The 18,140-nt window shown below is 35.6% G+C and overlaps 1 long non-coding RNA gene and 1 pseudogene across 1 annotated transcript; one reads left to right on the top strand and one right to left on the bottom strand.

Annotated features, from left to right (window-relative positions):
- Nucleotides 1-4,012: 4,012 nt before the first annotated feature.
- LOC148957769 (52 kDa repressor of the inhibitor of the protein kinase-like) lies at nucleotides 4,013-5,172 on the bottom strand (annotated as a pseudogene).
- Nucleotides 5,173-10,244: 5,072 nt separating this feature from the next.
- LOC148957768 (uncharacterized) lies at nucleotides 10,245-10,706 on the top strand. The gene is made up of 2 exons (XR_016145096.1): nucleotides 10,245-10,343; nucleotides 10,569-10,706. It is a non-coding gene; the product is annotated as an uncharacterized LOC148957768 (long non-coding RNA).
- The last annotated feature ends 7,434 nt before the right edge of the window (nucleotides 10,707-18,140 follow it).

The following is an 18,140-nucleotide window of genomic DNA, read 5'->3' as shown; positions in this document are numbered from 1 at the left end:
AATGACACTTTGAAAGATCCTCCTAAGGATTATTTTCTTCAAGTAACAAAAGAAAGGCTACAGTTGAAAAGGAGTCATCAATATTACCATCAAGTACAAGCACAGATGGCCCTCACAAATACTAAAGTTTGTGACTTCTTTGTTTGGACCACAGCTGGTTCCCAACTTGAGCAGATTAGCTTTGATAGAGAATTTTGGAATCAACAAAAAAGAGGATGTACAGCCCTTTTTAAAGCCCTATTTGCCAGAATTGGTAGGAAAGTATTTCAGCCGATTGCCAGTCACTTATAAAATACCAGATATTGTTGCTGAAGAACCTAAATACTAACAAAATGTTATGTGGATGTCTATACATAGAAACTTGAAACAACTTTAATAAACATTAAAACAACTCTGAAACAATTATATATTTTTATTCACTATATTTATATGCTATTTACAGTTTATTGAAGGAGACTTTCTAAAGTTTTTTCTCTGCAAATGCCACTTTATATCATAGTTTGTCCATTGTAAATTGTAAACCAGAAATGCATGGAGGTTTCCACATTCACTTTGTATCAATGATCCTAAAATCTGCCCCATTGGGTATTGTGGAAGAAGACTTTGCTTCAAATGCTTCCATTGGTTCAAATGTCTGGAGGGAGTTATTTTGTTTTGTTTAGATAATCACAAATTATGTTCAGTTTTTAGATGAATTTTGCCTATGCAAAATATTTTCATTAAAGTTGGTCTAAGTTTTCCTATCTTTGACAATTACAGCCTTTTAGTGGCCATTTCAAAAGATTGCCCATCCCCCTATCCATGTGTTGAAATAATCAACTTAAAATAAACAAATATTTTTGCTAAAACAATAGTTAACATGCTTTAATCAAATGGTACATCCGATTGGCATGAATTAGTTAGTGCACAAGCTACAGTCACTATTTTGTCCAAGACAGGGTTCTCCTGGCCAACAGGCGTCTTTGTCATCAAAAGATTAATTGGTTTTGTACTTTGTAGCATGGTGTATTTTTGTCGAGCAATCCAATTACCCTTTCAACTGTATACAAATATTTGCTATATTTCTTGACTCTTGTACTTCTTCACCACTCAACTGTTTCCCCCCCTTGTAAATGCAGGTATATGCAATTTTGTACCTTTGATGCATAAAATGTCAAATCCTCTACCTGCTAAAACAACATCTCCTGGCAATAAATTGTTCAAAAAATTTGAATTAATTGTTACATGTTTTATATTTATCGCTTGCTCTTCCTCCCCATCCATCTGATATGAGCGAGATAGAACCTTGTGGAGTGATTCCGATTAAATACTTAACAGTATTATTATGTTTATAACTTTACCATGTTTGAGCCCTTGAATATAAGTTTGATGGGCGCTCTATAAAAACTTCAAAACAGTCAATGATTGAAACAACTTTTAAACCAAAGTTGTTTCTAAACACCATTGGCATAGACTTCATAAGATCTTCCTGTAAAGGCCATAGAATGGTTCCCTTCAGATTAACATAAAGAAGGTCAATGATTTCTGTGAAGGCTTTCAATAAAACATAAGTTGACACATTATAGCAGTATGCCAAGTCCCTTATCTCCAGGTTGAGTCTGAGACAAGAAAGTGTTATAACAAATTTGGACAATGCAGAATTCTGTTGTTGTGATATTCCAGGGGCAATCAAATTGAAAATTGGCAACATGATGTCCTTAGAAGGCAGACCTGTACAAAAAGTAACTTAAGTTTGATCCTCTAAATCGCTTCATCTGAAAAAGTCTTGGCTGACAGTCTTCTTCTTTGTAGGTCACTTTCTTGTGATGATTTTGAAGCTCCCAAACTTTCATTTTCATTTATTACATCATCACTAGCAGAACAAGGATCAATTTTCTCACACCCCTCTATGGAAGAAATTTCATCTGTCTGAAGCACATTGTCTAGTTCACATAAAGTGTTGTGTAGTTTCTTTGCATTTTTCCCTTTGCGCCTCTTTGCACGGTCGTACCTACTTTGTACCAAGTCAGTCTCAGATGTGGCCCGAACCTCTCATAACCCCAGTTGTTCGTAGGAACCCAGTCGGGATTATTTTCATCAAACAATGAAGCTGGTTTTCCACTTATGAAATGGTTGCTCCAGCCATCAACCTTTTTCCAATAAACATATGTTTGTATGTATGTATGTATAATTTTGCCATCGAATAAATTACAATTTAAAATTAAGAGAACAATCTATTTAAAATATCCCATATATTAGAGCCAGTCCAGACAGAATGATTTATCGTAGCTGTTGTGGAATTTCTTGTCTAGAAATAAAGTCAGTGTTTCTTTTATATTTGGACTGTACATGGATCTTTCACTGAGAAAGTCAGACTCGATAATACACTATGGACTTACCTCAAAAACATTTTTATTGACTTGTACGAACATCATTATTTTGATTACTTGTTTTCAGATAGAGTACAAAGCTATTAGGTTTTGTATTACTTAATGAAATTTTGCTATATTTCAGATAGTTATTGCATTACTTATCACTAAATCTAGAAATTTACTCATTGTCTTCAACATGAAGTGTTGTTATTGCCTTCAGCCTGTTAAAGGGGCATCATAAACAACTGTCTTAATGTAAGCAATGTTTTATATAAGAACACAAAGTCATGCATTTTTAAGTATTATATATAAATTAAAATTAATGACAAATGTATGAAAAGTACCACTAAATAAAATATCTGTAATAAAACCCTACTATAGGGCCATCAGGGGAAGGGGATCTGACATCTTTCACAATTATGTTTTCATTATTTATGGATAATGCAAAACAGCTCTATGATAAGGCTTTTAAATGTGAAAAATCATTGGAAATTTCTAGTGGATACTTTCTCTATTTGAGGTGCTTGTTGAGTCTAGTTTTGAACAAAACTTTTATTTTAGGGTGGGCTAGGAATTTACAATGTTATTGAATGATTAACCAAACTGTTATAAATTAGATGAATATTTTGGTGTTTTACTAAATATGCCAACATATAGTAAATACAACTAAACATCTTACTGTTTAATAAGAGGGCCCTGAACATTGCAAAGAGCTGCACATGTTCTTACAATATACTCTGCAAGAACAGGATACTGTCTCTGGCTTGATGCTAAAAAAACAGATTGTAGGAACAAGATGCTGGCTTTCCATTGCTTTCTAAGCATCCAAGATATATTTTCCAGATTTTAAAAGTATGCAAGAAAGTAGCTCTGGTTTGGAAACTGAAATAACAGTACACAACCAATATCTATTGCCGAAGAGATAATAGAATGTCTAGGTGGAGAACTTGAAATTTTGATTTAATATTGTTTTGAACAGTTTTGTAAATGAATTTCATTTTGAGCAGTTTAGTAATTTTCTGATTGCAAAACCTCCTCATTCTCTTCTAGCTGTTGATCAAAATCTAATATATATTTGCCAATGTTATTTTACGAGATTTCTTGCTGAACAGATCTATCACTCTATGAACAGGGACAGGACTATGTTTGTAAAGAGAGATGAAACACCATTAAGTCTTTCTTGGGACATTGTGCTGAGAAGATAAGATTTGAGAAGACGAATAGCTGATGCTGACCTATCATAACTGCAACTGGTGATGGGAAGAGTAGCCAATATTCCCAGCACTGCAGTGGTTTTTGGAAAGTTGATAGGATTCATCAATTTTAAGGTATCTGATAAGCCACACGGGAATTTATCTTTCGAGAAGTTTAACCAAAAGGACTCCCAGTTGTCCACCTCATGGAAAATGTTATAAATGCTTGGCATGTCTTTTTCATACTGCTCAGAAAAAGCCACAAGATCTATTTTCCAGCTCTTATTTAGTCATTGTACTTTGACATCTGCCCGTTCTTTAGTAGTACTTGCCTGGTTCCCTTCTTGAAGTCTGGTAGTTTGCTGTTTGCATTCAAATGTTTTGCACAGGAGAAAATTCTTTTTGAATGGTTGTTTTCTAAAAAACATTTTCTTCTGGATATTCTGTCATCATGACTGAAGTGACAATTCATAGAGCTTTGTATGCATTGCAGTTTGTTTCTGAAAACCTTGTTGAGAGTTTCTGCAAAAGGTGATCCAAAAAGGTACAGAAAAATTCCGCTTGTGATAAGTTGAAACATCATCAGCTGGAATATTACCTCTGTATACTTGCCTTTCACATCGCCTTGGAAAACTAGTTCTTACCTTGTTAGAAATGTCAACAGCTTCTTGAAACCAAGCATTGTGATATTCATCAATAGAGATTCTAACATTCTGCAGAAGAGTATTCATCGTAGATATTTCCTGTAGCCCTCTGATAATTTCAATATTTCCACCTTGTAGTTGGATTGTAGCAGATCTAATGAACCCTAAGCACATTCTGACAACAACCAAGGTAGGTATAAAATCAAAATTGGTTAAAAGAGATGATAGTGCAATAGCATTTGCAGCACTATCATCCCAATTCCCATCCAGGTTAACTCTGATCTCAAACATTTCCTTAGTAATAGCAGTGTACATTTCCATGAATCTCTCTAAAACATCAATTTAGAGGATCCACCTTGTTCTGCATACGTCTAGAAGTTTCGTGTGTTTGCAACCAGGAATATACTTTGTAACCATTCTTTCAAAAGGTTGATGTCGCTTGGGAGAATTGTTAATAAAATTTAAAATCTTGGATACCCTGTCCATCATATTTCTAACATTTTGAATTTTGCAGCTGGCAGCAACACAAAGATTAAACCTGTGAGATGAGCAATGCGTATACAAGGCTAATGGATTGTGTGGAAGAATCCTAGAAGAAAGCCCTGAGAATTATCCAGCGATATTTCCTGCTCCATCATAACATTATCTCCTGCAATTTTTCATCTCCAATTTTAGCTCCTGAGTAATACAATAAACCACCTTTTCCATTAATGCCTCCCCTGAAAGTCCTGTGTCACAATGTATGAATTTGATAAAACGCTCTTGTATTTCTCATTTTTGGTCAACAAAACGAATAATCAATAGCATTTGCTCTTTGTTTTAGCAATCTCTGACTTCATCTGCAAGAATCAAATGAAATTTTGCTTCCCATATTTCCCTCACTATTGATTCATTAATTACATCAGCACAACACAAGTGACTCCCAATTTGAACTGTCTTTGAACGATGAGTTACATTCTTTGGGACTTTTTCATAAGGTTCCATGAGAAAAGTGTGGCCACTGTCAATTCAAAAGTTTAGCATTGCTTGAAATTCCCACAATCTGAGGTGTTGTAGTCATCTTGATGTCCTCGCAATGCAAAGTTGCGTCCGCCATGGAGAATGATTGTTTTGACAATAGATGCAAGTTTCTTTCGAATTTTTGCAAATTCATCCTGATAAAGCTTGTTCTGAATCTGGTTTATAAGCTTTTGTTTGCCACATTACAGCTAAAAAGGACTGCAATTTTAAAAGCCAATCTTAGCCTCTGGGTGTTTGAATTTGAATAGCTCTTGTAAATTGCACAGTACCAGCCTTTTCTGTCTATGAGTATTCCTTGCAATGCTAACATAGTCTTTCTTACCATGCATTTCCCTTGTAAATTCCTCATCATGATAAAAACTCTCAAGAAGTGCTTTTGTTGATTTAGGATGCCAGGGGCCTATTTAGTCAGGCACAGCCAAAATTCCTTTTGATTTGCTAGTTTATGAGCACTCCTAACAAGAGGTTCAGATACATTAAATAACTGTGCTGTCTCTTGAATTTTCCAGTTCTGTGTTGCAAGGGTAAGAATCTGCATTTTGGAGCTCATTGTGCTTAAGGCGTTTACTTTTTCTACAAGAAGATCAATTTTGTAAAAACAAATAGCTTTTTCCTCAATTTTCTGGTCAAAGCTAAAGCTACTTTTTGTCTGAACGGTTTTTAAAGGGGCATCCAAGTCTCTAGCAACCTTTTCCGTCATTAATAAAAAGGCAGATTACCGTTTTCCTGTTTTGCTCTTGCTAGTTGATGGCTGTGAATGATATTGTTCAACTGGTGATATTCCAAATCAGATAACTTCAATTTGCTCTCTTCAATTGAAACACAGTGCTCAATTTAAAATATATCTTTATCTTCAGATGATTCTCCAGCCTCTTAGATAGGCACCATGTCAACATAAAATTTTTTAAACACCTTTTTTAAATGAAAATGGTTGCTGAATGCATTTTCAGTAATCAGAATGGAATGTGAACAAGACAACTAGTTCTGGTTGAACTCAGCAGGCTTTATACTATAAAATACAACTAACCTCTTCTATTTGCATGCAAACGGATTGCAGCATGATCTCTGGTACCTCTCAAATTTGTCTAAGAAATACTTCTTGTAGTGCAGACACAAATTTTCAATCTTGTCAATGGTGACAGATCTGGAACAAGTAAGATTAATTCGAGAAGATCCTTAAAATTAATCATTGGAATTCTGGAAGTGCAAGACATCTTAGTGAATTCTTCACTAAAAGCCTTTCCAACACAACAACATTCCATTTTATTGTTAAAATTTCTGAATGATCTCAAAAGAATGGCTAGAATAAATCAACAAAATCTGTGGATGTTGCGCATAACAGAGGCTGTATTACCACCAGAAAGGGGGCTTATAAAATTTCCTGAAACATGTCACATCAAAAGATCATTTTTGAAATTTCTTTCTCTTCATAATATAAAAGATAATGTAAGTGTAAAAGTTAGTCTATGATATCAATTTCCTCATCCTCTGCAACGTCTTCTTCCAGGATCAGGAAGCCTGGACATGCTTCTTGTATGTCAGTTTAATCAAAAGAAAGTCAATAAACAGCTTGGCCTTTTTGCCTTCAAGTAATGATAGCAAGGCTTTCAACATTTCTTGCCCAGCACAACAAGGTAATCGCGTCATCCTGACTACCATCAGTAGCAATGGAAATGCCACATGCAAAGAAAAAATCTTTCAATAACTTCTGGAGAAAGTTATTCCCAGTTTTCCAAGATCCATCTCAGGACTTCTCTTTGCAGTGGAGGTTTCAAATTTCCAAACTCAGTCTCCTGATTCATCCCTTCAGATGCCAACATTTATCATACTTAGATTTGTTAGAAGGTTTGTTACAGGACATGTCAGGTGCTTGGATGTACTTTGTGCATCCACCACATATCACTTTGGAGCTTCAGCAATGCAAGCTATGGGAATGATGGGTACAAAGTAGATGGCGTGTGAATGCTTAACGGGTTTGGAGATTTGTGCTGCTTGCCAAATGAAGTAAAATCTGGGGAAACTCAACTTTCAACAAGCAGTGATCTATTCTGTATGGGATACACTATGATGTGGCACAACAGGATAGCTGATGATGCCATTTCCAATGTCTCACAGTTTGTGGGTAGATTTTCACAAGAATGCGTTTACAATTCAGAGAATCAGAGGCCTAGCTTGAAGCGACTTCAAAGCGTCATTGACGAACTCACAGTGATTTTGGCGATGTGAATGAAGTTTGACAATCTATGGGTGTCACCTGGTAGTAAACTGAAGATAAAACCAATACTATTTTTAAAGCTTAGGGTATATGACTAGGCTTATTCCAGGGTCTTATTTTGAATCGTCTTTTTTCTCCAAACCGACAGCCTAATTCGAAATTACAGAGACTGATAACTGAGTTTTATCAGCTTTAGCGATTTTATTAAACATGCATTGATACGATCTCATAAACGGTTTTATATGTGGCTTTATATGTTTGAAAGTAACGCGCCATCAATCCAAAAGAAGAAGAGGAAACAAGTTGATATAAATATGTTTTATTCACCAAAAACATAAGACTTCAGATGCATAGAAAAATTACATAAAGCAGAAACTCAACGCACATGCTGGTAAAACTGATCATCCATCACACGCTTTTTTGATTAAAAAAATTAAACCTATTCTGAAAACTGAGAGCTGAATTTGCAATAAGAGCTTTAACGCATTTCGAAACCATTTCTACAACTAAAAAACGTGCTAGGCTTTAGAACACAAAAACATCAAAGAATCTGTTTCAAATCTGCTTAATACTTCAAAAGGGGAGACACATTTTCTATCTTAGGGAACAGTGTCGTAAGTTATCATGTCTACTTTTTCGTCCATACATGAGAGAGCAAGAAACACAATAAACAATCTCCCCAGATGGCATAACACACCACTATATGACAGCACTTTTATAGACATCGTCTAGGACAAAGACAATTTTCTTTGATACAATTTAATTTAAAATCTATGTCCGTATGCATACTGATTAGGCAAAAAGGTTATTTGCCAATTACACTTTTTTAAAAGAACATGTTCATAAGAACATGAGCCCCAGAATTAAATTAAAAACAGAATAAAAGTTTTTAAAAAAGTTTGTTTGCATATGCTTTTTTTGCATTGCCTGTCAAAATCCATCGGAAAATCTAGTGATTATCTTATCAAATTTATGGCTGACAGAATTGACTTGTTTTCACTTCATGTTGATGGCAAATGGGGCCTGAACACTTCCCTTGGGGACAATAGCTAGTGATTTCACTGCTTAAAACCTAACAATTAAAGAAAAAATTAGAAACAATGCAGCCTAAAAGTTTTGACAAATTAAGAACAGCCAGCCTGAATTCAATGTGTTGGTACTTATAAAAAAGGTATAGGCCTAAATTCTACCTATGCCAACTTGATTGCCCAGTCCTTTAACAGGCTATGCTTCGATACAATGGCAGTACATTTTCCCAAAGCTTCATACTTTTTGAACTGGAATCATATTCATAATTGCCACTGTAAGTTACTTCCACTGTCTTTTGTGTTTTCTTGCCAGATGTGCACTCCCAGAACTTGCCTCCCCACATGTCTTTCTTGCTATTTCCTGAAAAGGTCGGCCAATATATATATGCACGACTTTCTTTATATTTTTTCCAAAGACGATCTGCTTCATCTAGAGGCGAAGAGGTTTTGAAAATTATAAATATATCTCGGGTATAAAGCATGGAATTCTTTCAGTGCATTTTAAAAGACATATGCAGAGACAAACATGACCAACTGAATGGTCTCACATTCAACATCGCTGATCAGAAAGCACTGACTGATCTGCAAAAGAAATTATCAACTATATTCAATGAAACAAAGGAAATTATGGAAAAACAAGATCACTAGATGGCTGAAATGAGCAAAAATTTCTTGGCAAGCGATCTACAACATCACATCAACCAAAAAAAGCAAGCTAAAAGAACGAAACAGCAGCAACATGTTCAACTTGCTATTGAAAAGAATCGAAGGAAAGAAACAAGAGTAGGTGCAAAGGCTGACCATGAACTAGTCCATATTTTGGCTGTGTTTTTCTTTGTGAAAGAAATGTTTGTTAAATTTTACCTATTCTCTTTTTATATATAGTCTGGTATATTAAGAGAAAGACGAGACTAAGAATAAGGTTAGATCAAATTTTTTGATTTTAGTATGGAAAGGCTATACCTGTCTGGGAAACAAGAATAGCATAAACTAGAAAAGCACAAACTTGTAAAATTTTATTAAGGCAAGCTCGGAGATACTCACTTTCTGCTAGGGTGCCTAAAACTGTTAATTTCCCCCGACTGATATTAAAGAATGATTTAAAAGTCTTGGTTGCACGTCTTTTGTACTGCAATGGGCCTAATTTTGAAGCCCATTTTGTAGCATCTTGCAAATAATTCAATTGATAAAACATGTTACTAGTCTTCACTTCCATTTTTTCAGCCCATTGCGATATTGTTTAGGGAACAAATAATGCTGTAAATTGCTCAAAACAATATTTCATCTCCTTGTTGAAAGAAAATACCAAGATTTATGCGATAAACAGTTAGAAACAGCAACCCACAAGTGTCTTAATGACATCGAAAGAGTTTTCGTTAAAAAACGTCCATAAAAGTGCCTTATTCTGCAAAATTCAAGGCCAGTAATGATCATTTGTGATCTCAGACACCTCAATGTGATCTTCTGAATGTTTTTTCAAATCATCATATGGCATATAATAACCTGCCTCAAAAAGTTTTGATTAAATTTAGCACCCTCTACAAAGGTTTCGAAGCTTCAAGACTGGCCAATAAAAAATTTACATCTTTGATATTCTAAAAATACATTTTTCCAAAATTTAAACTTTAAATGTTGCCAGTGTTTTGAAGTTATAAGTGACTGGTTTTGAACTTTAAAATAATGTCAAATGGCTTCACAAAAGTGGTTTGAATTTTGAAGGTCATATTGTTCACAAATCTCTTGCCATTATTTGTTCATCAAAGTGGTGCAATACTTTTCAAACGTAAGTGTACATGAATATTTTATGCAACTGTTTTCTGCTAGGCACACCCAAGCAAAAGAGACCAAATGAAGCTTTTCAAAGACCAGATGGCAAAGATAAAAGACACAAGGTAAGTAATTAATTATCAAATTGTCAAATAAGAAAGGAATCAATCATCAAATGAGCAATCGTTTAAAATCAATTGTTTATAGTAGCTGCAGTAGGGCCAATGATCTAATAAAGTAGGTTCAAAAACTGGTAGTATTTTGAAAATATTTACTCACTTCAATTTCCTTCTGATATTAACTAGCAACAAATAACATCGATGTAATGAATATCATTACATCAATTGCAGCAACTAAGGATTGAAGAGCAAGTCACTTCTGACTGTGAAATTGAGGTTTGCTCAGGTTCAGAAACAGAAGAGAAAGAAGCAGCGCATAAAGAAAAGATTAAAAAAGGAAACAATCTTGATACCTGATGATTGGTTGAATAATGTCAATGAATCTGATACCTGGCTGCAAATAGGTAATTATCAACTGAAGCGCGATGAGCAAAAAATTCCTCCTGCTTCTGATATGTGGCTAAATGATCTTATCATAAATGCAGCTCAACATTTGTTGAAAGTCCAATCCCACATGTTGCAGGGTTACAGGATACGATTTTACAACAGACATTATCATTTGAAGTTGAAAATGGCGAGTTTGTACAGGCATTGAATAAAGGAAACAACCACTGGATTACAATTTCAACTATTGGTATGAGTGAAACATCATCTATCCATGTTAATCATCTGTCTTGTAATCAATCTCCAAACTATAATATGTTTCTGTCGTCGTCATACATGAGACGTTGACTAGGCCTAAATTTTACAACCCCACTCCTTTTGATAAGACACCCTACTATTTCACATTGAATAGTACCTCTTTTCAAAAGAAAAAGGAAAATATGGCCATGCTTAAGTTTCAACACCATAAACAGAACAGCAGCACAGCAATGCTCTTTCGCTCTAGTCTTCTGGTGGTAGCCATTGATAAGTTTTGTTGACAGTCCCAATATTCGTTTTCCTCCAAGTGTTCGTCGTAGCTACTGATTAGTGGTCACAGTGTCCGATAATAACAAAATCTATATCTGCAAAGTTCCTACTTTTGATGGGTGGGATTTGGTCTCTACCTTTTAAGCATGACTTCGATGCAGTTTGGAAAGTGGGGGGGGGGAAGGAAATTTAACATCCCTAACATAAGATTTTTTTGAAACTTATCAATTATTACCAAAAGTATAAATTTTTGTGGTAATTCAATAAAATTCCAAAGACAACCTCAAGTGTGATAAATCAACAAATCGAGGGGGGCTGATTCGAGGATGGGGCTTGAACGATGGGGGGGGGCCTAATTGACAATCTGTAGTTCTCAGGTGTGGGCTTATGCGAGGGGGGGAGGGCAATTCCAGGTTTTACAATTCCTAAGATTTTGTTGCATGTATTTATCATGGAAAATGGTAGGTGGCATTTTGAACAAAGGTATAAAAAAAGATTACCTTTTAATCAAGTCAATGCATCCACATGGTCCTGCAAGATCATTTTTCACATACTCTGCACTTTAGAGGTGCCTGTTAAGACAATCGGGCAGCAATACAAACTGAATGAAAAAGATACAAAGAAGTTCAGCAGTGAATTTGCGAAATATACAATAAATCTGCAAAACAAGCACTGTAATGCAAATTTTATCATTTGTGAACTACTTTCTAGCTATTAACTTTGTCATTAATTGGTATATTTGAAAACCATCACAAGAAAATTGATCAACGAAAAAATTTTAAGTCATTTTTAAACAGCAAATTTCAGATACAAAACAAGTGAGTATCATGCTGAAAATTGGTGCAAATCTGAGACTATCTTTCCTTTATAGAAGGGAGAAAAGATGTGGGTGGTACTACTTTGGCCATTTAAGGGGACCTGGGGTTATTGGCCCCATCTAACATTAAGTGAAAAGTAACACAAAGGAATATGCTGTGTTATCATGCTTGCGTTAATTAGTAGGTTCTGTCTGGTGCCTTTTTTGAACTCAGCATTCCTGAAAACCTACCTAAGAATTTTGAGATTTGTCGCACAACATCAACCTTAGATGCAACATTATGGAAACGATGGGTACAGAATATGAAACAGCAGAACTTCAGGCCCACTCATGCTTAGAGACTGTGCGAAAAACACTTGTCCGTCAACTGTTTCGTAGAAAATCCAGAGCTGATGAAAACAGCTGGCGTCTTTCTCAAACTATCATCAAACTCCTAGGCAGTTACTACTATTTTTTATGGGTTGCCACATAAAAAGGCGGTTGCCACAAAAAGAAATAACAAAGGCATTTGTAGCGAAATTGGAAATTCCGGCTAAGCAAAACAAACAGATTCAATGTTACTTTTCCGACAAGGATCACGATTCAAATGGGTGTAAGGAAGTTTACTGCAAAGTTTTGTTTACTGCAAAGTGATGTTTCAACTGTCTTAGAGTGGGACATTTCTCAAAAGATTGCCAGATTAAAAATAAATGCTTCAGTTGCAACTGCAACCACAATTCGGCATTTTGCGCCAAAGACGAACAGTAGCCAAGTCAAAATTCATCTATCACAGCATTCACAGACTGAAGATTTGCTTCAAACGGCGACAATGTTTGCGTATGGAGAGAAGGAAGCAACATGGTTAAGGTTACATACTGTTATATGATGGCAGTCAGAAATCGTTTATTTCAGAAGAACTGAAAAGAAAATTGAAGTTGGAAGCTTGGAAGACGGAAACTATAAATCTCAATATGTTTGGATCTGAGAAGTATATATAAAAATCTAGTGATAAGGTTACCCTTAACTAAGAAGTCCAGGATGAGGTACTATACATTACAGTGTTAAATACACCCGCAGTCTGTTCTCCCATAACATCTAAGGTTGATATACCTAGTTACCCCCATTTGCGAGGTCTAGCACTGGCTGATTATGTAAATGTAGGCAACAAGCGCATAGATATATTAATTGGCACAGATCACTATAACAATATCGTCATTGGTGATATAGTTAGGGGCAGCACAGGACCAATAGCAATTAGCAGTAGACTTGGTTGGCTGCTTTGAGGCCCTGTAACATTGATGTTGTTAATGCTAATTTGGTTTCAGACATTTTACCTTGCAGAGAGGAGGTTATCGATCAATCACGTGAGATTGTGGAGTTGTTTTACACCATTGTTCTATTTCAAATGCATCCAGTGGCCTCCATTGCAGATATTGAAAAGCCTTTCTGCAAGTGCAAATGAAGCCTAACGATCCTTTATCAACCAAAAAGAGATTTTACAGATAAAATATCGACATACTATGGGGTGTCAGAGGCCCACATTGCTCGTCTGATACCATCTCCTCATGGATGCACCAACTATAATCGGATGTATGTGTAATATCGCTTCAAGGCTACAGAATTCAACTTGAGTCAATGCTTCACTTTAGAATTAAAATCTCCAACAATTTGCTCATTAGTGAATTTAAAAAAAATTTAGTTCATGTTTAATTACTTCTTCAGATTGATGACTATAAGGCATCCACCAGGCTTGAAGACATTAGCCAGATTGTGCAACAAATTGTCAAATCATTGGATCACATCTTATTCACAATCAAAGACTTAAAAAAGGTTTGATTAAATCGAATCTTGAGATCAGCAGAAAAATTAAGTGCCGGAAATCATTTGAAAACAGAGTCAAAGCCTAAGATTTCTGTGGTATGATGATATAACTACGGAAAATCCGTCTATTGTGCAATCTAGATATTGTAGGTTAGTGTTTGGTCTGACTTGCAGTCCAGCTATTCTAGCTGAAACCATTCAACATCACGTGTCACACTTCAACTCAACGCACACAACAATCACACGGACTATGTTAGTTTCAGAAAATAGACCAATGGTATGCATCAAAAAGTTGTTGATCTAAACTGTTTCACCGTAAATAAGAGTAAGTTACTTTGATGGATATTACGATTCACTTCAAATATGAGATCTGCATTTGCTAAGTTAAACCAAGAATCAATGTCAGAAATAAGTGAAGCTGAAAATCTGCTAATAAGGTCGATTTAAACCGATAGTTTTTTGTTGCTTAGTGATTCAGTCAAAAAAGGGATGAAACTTCAACTTTATGTCAATCAATTCAGTTTATCTTTGGATACAAATGAGATACTTTAATGCAGGACACATATCAGAAGGTCTACAGTATCAGATTCAAGTAAAAGACCAATACTTCTGCCGTCAAGAAATAGGTTTTCAGAGTTGGTCAACAATGATTGTCATAAAGAGGTTTCCCATAATGGGACAATAGACACCTTCAATCTTATGAGACAAGAATATTGGTTACTTTTGGAGAGAGGTATTCAATCCAGAACTACCCAGTTGTCACGTAGATAAGGCACATCCATTCTCCAAAAGGTATTGACTTCACAGGTCCTTTTCTAGTCAAAGGAAGGGATAAAGGTGATATGCTTAAGAGCTACATTTGTCTGTTCATGTGTGCTGATACTAGAGTGGTTCACTTAGAACTGGTCGTTCGTTAAATGTCAAAACCTTAATACAACCCTTCAGATGGTTTTGTGCTTATCGAGGTGTGCCTTCTTTGCTAATTACGGATAATGCAAAAACATTCAAATCGGCCTCAAAAGAAGTCAAGAAATTATAGTGATTTCCAAGGCTATAAGAGTATTTTCCACAAAGTGGAAATGGAGATTTATTCCAGAATTGTCTCCCTTTTATTGAGGTTTCTGGGTAAGATTAGTGTATTCTACTAAGAGGTGTTGAAATAAAGTCATAGGTCAAGCATTTCTTTCTTATGAAGAATTAACAACCATTTTAACCGAGGTCGAACATGTGATTAATGTAGGCCCTTTTATGTACGTAGTTGATGATAGCGACAGAATATCATACCCTCTCACACCATCACAATTAATCAATGGTAGAAACTTGTGTAGTGTTCAAAATAATGCGTATTTTGGAGTTGTTAACGCCAATGAAGGACTATCTAAAAGAGCTAAGTACAACCAAAGACTTCTGTCTCAATTCACTAATCGTTGGAAGAAGGCATATTAGTTAAGTTTGTTAGATAAGTATAAACCTCGTAACAATTCATTGTTTAATCCTAACATAAAAATGAATGATGTATGTATCATTCAAAATGAGCAGGTAAAGAGAGCCTTCTGGAAGCTGTGCATGGTAGAAGAACTCTTAGTTGGAGCTGATGGCTCAACAAGATCAGCTAAGGTTTCAGTAATGATAAATGACGGGAATAAGAAGGTATTGGTAAGATCTTGAAAACATTTGATTCCTTTGGAAATTGAAACTTCTCACTTGGCGCCTGACCAGCAGGTAACCAAGTCAACCCAGCCTGCTAATAACTTTGAACTTCTTATTCAGTGAGCAATATTTCTGATATAGTTAGGTTCTTTTGCAAGTGTCCATGGTCATTCCATCCTGCTTTAAATGCTTGCAAGAATTTGGCTTTCCTTATGAGGTTTCATTATAGCGTTTTTGAATGAAAGCTTTAACAACTTTTCCACTGGTGACACAGGTCAAACAAAAAAAACATTAGTTACATCCACAACCATTTCGCATAACAAGCTGTTGGGTTAAGTATAACAAGTTGTTTTGTCACAAATTGATCGCAGTCCTCACTTCTTTTAGTTTACGATTCGTAACCACAAGAACTTCATTCATGAAATCATTCTTTAATGCATAATTGTGAATGTTAGGTCTTGCAGAAAGTCAATATTTTTTGAGACAACAAACAGTGGCGTGCGGTCTTTGGCTTTTTGCCAAGAAGATGCAAGTATTTGCACTTCGAAAATCTGATTGACCGTCATCTTTTACCAGAGTTCTGATTTAAAAAAGAATTGGTTTCATTCCAAGTTGGATGCAGTTTGCTCTCTGTTTTTTGTTTTGCATACAGGTTTGCTACTTTAGCAAGTTTTTCAAAAATAACTACCAGAAAAAAATTTGGAAAAGTCAATCTTTGTCTTTCAATCTCCCAAAGAACTGTGGGGCCTATACGTTTAGTGTTCATCGGAACATCGATCAACGATTGACTAAAATGTCCATTAAACGACAAACGTGCTATCTTCAACCAGTGCGATCTTATTTTACGTGCAGGGGACACGGAGCCAGAGAGATGCAAACTGTTTGGGCAGTGTGTAACGTGATTTCTACTGACTGATTATAATTTACAAAAGTGCGTATTGATATAGAAAACTGGCAAACTTAATTAAGAGTTATAGAAAGGAAAGGATATGCTCGATGGTTAACAATGGTGTGATGGGTTGTATAAAATGGCCTAAATTGAATCACTACATACGTTCCTTCCCTCAAAAGCTTGATCACTCGACACGAAGGTCGCAATTCAAATTTGACTCCAATGCACTTTCATCATCTTCTGATTCTAGAGAGCTACTCTCTGAAACATCAGAAATATCAGCATCAGATTGTAATTCAAGTACTTCATTGGTAAATTGGGTAACATGCTCCTCTTTATGGCAACTCCAAACGCAACGGGAAGTAGGCCTACCATTGTTGACAAACGACCAAAGGATTTCAGGGTCTATGCGTTGTAATGGTCTTTGTAATGGTCATATGATGATCACATTATAGACATTAACTGCTGCGTAGTAGCCTTACGTAATCATCTTATATCGTACGATTGTAGCATGGTAGCTAACTGTTGTTGTTGTTAACTTATTCTTGTTATGTTCTGTTCTACTGAAGCGGCCTTACTCTCTTACTCTGTAATAGCATCCCTTCACTTTAAGCCATTAATCACTGCTCTAGATGCTGTGGGTGAAGCTAATTTGTCATTTGAAAAAGTGAAAGGGATGCTATTAAATGATGCTGATCATTAAATCGACAGCTTCAACGCCAAGAAGTCTGGACATGTATATTTTGCAAGACGTTCAATTGCACACAGTTGAAACGGGAAACAAGGACATCACTCTGGTGGACCTGTGAGTCATTAGATGCATTCTGCTAAAACTTTCCATGGAAGATGTCATTACTGTCATGAACAAGGGCATTTTGCAAGAGACTGCCCAAAGCGTAAAAATCAAAGAATGTTCAGCGAGGTACAGTAAAAGGTAAGGCATTTATGATTATAATCAATTTATTTATGAAGAAGCGTTACTTTCCTCTGGTCATGTGAACAGTTCTGGTTGGATTATTGATTTTGGAGCAACACAGCACATGACATTTAATAGAGATTCCCTGCCTGATTATGTTGAATTCAAGCAACCATGTATTGTTAACTTTGGTGACAATGGGACAATTCTAGCATATGGAAAAGGTACTTATAGTATTGTTGCTGATCTGAAGGACAGTATACAACATACTGCACTTCATGATGTCCTATACTAACCTGACATTGAGAAAATTTGTTGTCTGTTCATGCAATGACAAAACTTGGTGCTACTGTTAACTTTTTTGGCAACCAATTCAAAATTGGTTGCCAAATTCCGAGAATGAATTGGTTGCAGAATCACAAGAAATTCAAAATTGTTGGCTATTGGTGAAATACAACAAAAACTGTATATTTTGAAATGTTGTCAAGATATACATGTCAATATTGCAAGAGAAAACACTGATTTGCAACTGTGGCATTGTCGTTTTGGTCATTTGGGTACTGATAATGTATCAAAGTTAGTCAAAGGTAAAATGGTGGAAGGAATGGATTATGATGTTCAAGTTGAAAGAAACCCTGTTGTATGCCAACCTTGTATTATGGGGAAGCAGCATCGTACCCCATAACATATGCATATTTTTGCATATAAACAAAGTTTAAATATTTCTGCATTGTTTCGTTTTTGTTAAGGAACAATAGCTTATTCACAACGTCAAATGAGGCCCGTGAGGAAAAGTGCAAAAAAGTGCAAATCGTT

This window comes from Rhopilema esculentum, chromosome 20 (genome assembly GCF_057945365.1).
Source record: "Rhopilema esculentum isolate cy_ngs chromosome 20, ASM5794536v1, whole genome shotgun sequence".
Classification (NCBI taxonomy): domain Eukaryota; kingdom Metazoa; phylum Cnidaria; class Scyphozoa; order Rhizostomeae; family Rhizostomatidae; genus Rhopilema; species Rhopilema esculentum.
Note: the sequence above shows the minus strand (reverse complement) of the source record. Positions and strands in the feature narration are given on the sequence as shown.